Source organism: Haematobia irritans, chromosome 1 (assembly GCF_050003625.1).
Source record: "Haematobia irritans isolate KBUSLIRL chromosome 1, ASM5000362v1, whole genome shotgun sequence".
Lineage (NCBI taxonomy): Eukaryota > Metazoa > Arthropoda > Insecta > Diptera > Muscidae > Haematobia > Haematobia irritans.
Window position 1 is genome coordinate 37,542,117 of NC_134397.1, and position 3,767 is coordinate 37,545,883.

Here is a 3,767-nt window from a genome sequence, read left to right on the forward strand (position 1 = left end):
CTTCCAAATTTTTTTGCTGGGTTGCTTTAGAAATTGTGTTTTGGAAGTTCATTTTGACGAAGAAATTTAAAAAGCAACAAGTATATACGGCCGCAAGTTCGGCCAGGCCGAATCTTATGTACCCACCACCATGGATTGCGTAGAAACTTCTACGAAAGAATGTCATCCACAATCGAATTATTTGGGTTGTGGTATCTTAAAACTTCTTAACATCGTTTTCTAAATTGTGATTTAGTCCATACATGGTATATATTAGACAAAAAAGTTATGTATAGTTAAGTGAAATTTGCTTCTCTTAGAGGCCTCGCAAGCCAAATCGGGGGATCGGTTCATATGGAGGCTATATACAATTATGGACCGATGTGGACCAATTTTTGCATGGTTGTTAGAGACCATATATTAACACCATGTACCAAATTTCAGCCGGATCGGATGAAATTTGCTTCTCTTTGAGGCTCCGCAAGCCAAATCTGGGGATCGGTTTATATGGGGGCTATATATAATTATGGACCGACGTGGACCAATTTTTGCATGGTTATTAGAGCCCATATACCAACACCATGTACCAAATTTCAGCCGGATCGGATGAAATATGCTTCTGTTAGAGGCTCCACAAGCCAAATCTGAGGGTCCCTTTATATGGGGGCTATACGTAAAAGTGGACCGATATGGCCCATTTGCAATACCATCCGACCTACATCGATAACAACTACTTGTGCCAAGTTTCAAGTCGATAGATTGTTTCGTTCGGAAGTTAGCGTGATTTCAAAAGACGGACGGACGGACATGCTTAGATCGACTCAGAATTTCACCACGACCCAGAATATATATACTTTATGGGGTCTTAGAGCAATATTTCGATGTGTTGCAAACGGAATGACAAAGTTAATATACCCCCATCCTATGATGGAGGGTATAAAAATAATATGCATTTAATACTAGTTACTCCATCTATGTGTCAGACCGGGGACTTATCAGCCGACCGTTAAAAGAGATTTCAAAATTCCAAACTAAAGGGTGATTCTTTTGAGGTTAGGATTTTCATGCATTAGTATTTGACAGATCACGTGGGATTTCAGACATGGTGTCAAAGAGAAAGATGCTCAGTATGCTTTGACATTTCATCATGAATAGACTTACGATCTGCCACAACGTCGAATTTTCAGTGAATGGGCCCTAGAAAAGTTGGCAGAAAATCCGCTTTTTTATCGACAAATTTTGTTCAGCGATGAGGCTCATTTCTGCTTGAATGGCTACGTAAATAAGCAAAATTGCCGCATTTGGAGTGAAGAGCAACCAGAAGCCGTTCAAGAACTGCCCATGCATCCCGAAAAATGCACTGTTTGGTGTGGTTTGTACGCTGGTGGAATCATTGGACCGTATTTTTTCAAAGATGCTGTTGGACGCAACGTTACGGTGAATGGCGATCGCTATCGTTCGATGCTAACAAACTTTTTGTTGCCAAAAATGGAAGAACTGAACTTGGTTGACATGTGGTTTCAACAAGATGGCGCTACATGCCACACAGCTCGCGATTCTATGGCCATTTTGAGGGAAAACTTCGGAGAACAATTCATCTCAAGAAATGGACCGGTAAGTTGGCCACCAAGATCATGCGATTTGACGCCTTTAGACTATTTTTTGTGGGGCTACGTCAAGTCTAAAGTCTACAGAAATAAGCCAGCAACTATTCCAGCTTTGGAAGACAACATTTCCGATGAAATTCGGGCTATTCCGGCCGAAATGCTCGAAAAAGTTGCCCAAAATTGGACTTTCCGAATGGACCACCTAAGACGCAGCCGCGGTCAACATTTAAATGAAATTATTTTCAAAAAGTAAATGTCATGGACCAATCTAACGTTTCAAATAAAGAACCGATGAGATTTTGCAAATTTTATGCGTTTTTTTTTTTTAAAAGTTATCAAGCTCTTAACAAATCACCCTTTATCACAAGTTGTGGATCCAAATTGTGACAGTTTGGATCTACAACTTGTGGTAGTGCAAACTTTGATCATCTCCAATGAATTTTACATGGGCTTGTCAAAGGGCGGACGTGCTTAGTTTTCGGATTCTTTGAATTGCTTTGGAAGTTCATTTGAACGAAGAAATTTAAAAAGCGGAAAATTTTTTTTCGCCAATTTCACTTTTTATTTTTATCAATATTTTATTCAACTTTTGTTTTTATACCCTCCACCATAGGATTGGGGGTATATTACACTGAAAAAAAATTGTCGTGAGGTCAAAGATTTCATGTCTTTAAAATACGAATACAAATTTTGCTTAGCATAGAAGACGCATTTCTCTTAAATAAAGTTATTTTCCTTGTCCAAAAGTCGATAAACTTTTCAATGAAGTCGTATTGTCCTTATAATTAAGTGATATCTTAACATGAAAGGGTATCTTAACATGAAAGAAAAAATTTATAGGCTAAGGTCAACTTTACTTTAATAATTCAGAAAAATTCTTTAAATTTAATAAAATTGTCTTTAAATTTGTTGTCTTTTTGCATCTTGACTAGCAAAAAATCGTTCAAATATAGGACATGTTTTTCAAAACTTTATTTTAAAGAAGTTTTTTACTTCAAACATAGCATAATTTCTACTGGAAGTCGAGTCCTAATTTGGAAAATAAAGTTGCCTTTAACTCGTTTTTAAAGGACTTTGATAGGATATGAAGAAAAAAAGCTGAGAAAGCGAAAAATTAAAATTTGCTTCCTAGAAGCAAGTACACAAATCCTAAATTTAAAAGAGAATTGTGTCTTAAAAGTATCCTTACTTGTATTCTCCGCTTCTTTGGCTCGGAATCAATACTAAATTTTTTAAAGTAAAGACAAAATCTTTGGAACCGAATATGCTTTTTTTTCAGTGTAGCTTTGTCATTCCGTTTGTAACACATCGAAATATTGCTCTCTGACCCCATAAAGTATATATATTCTGGGCCGTGCTGAAATTCTGATCCGATCTAAGCATGTCCATCCGTCCGTCCGTCTGTTGAAATCTCGCTAACTTCCGAACGAAACAAGCTATCGACTTGAAAGTTGGCACAAGTAGTTGTCATTAATGTTGGTCGGATGGTATTGCAAATGGGTCTTATCGGATCACTTTTACGTATAGCCCCCATATAAACCGATTCCCAGATTTGGCTTGCGGAGCCTCAAAGAGAAGCAAATTTCATCCGATCCGGCTGAAATTTGGTACATGGTGTTGATATATCGTCTCTAATAACCATGCAAAAATTGGTCCACATCGGTAAATAATTATATATAGGACCCATATAAACCGAACTCCAAATTTGGCTTGCGGAGCCTCTAAGAGAAGCAAATTTCATCCGATCCGGCTGAAATTTGGTACATGGTGTTGGTACATGGTCTCTAACAACCATGCAAAAGTGGTCCACATCGGTAAATAATTATATATAGCACCCATATAAACCGATCCCCAGATTTGGCTTGCGGAGCCTCTAAGAGAAGCAAATTTCATCCGATCCGGCTGAAATTTGGTACATGATGTTGGTATATGGTCTCTAACAACTATGCAAAAATTGGTCCACATTGGTCCATAAATATGTATAGCCCCCCATATAAACCGATCCCCAGATTTGGCTTGCGGAGCCTCAAAGAGAAGCAAATTTCATCCGATCTGGCTGAAATTTGGTACATGATGTTGGTATATAGTCTCTAACAACCATGCAAAAATTGTTCCATATCGGTTCATAATTATAAATAGCACCCATATAAACCGATCCCCAGATTTGGATTGCGGAGCCTC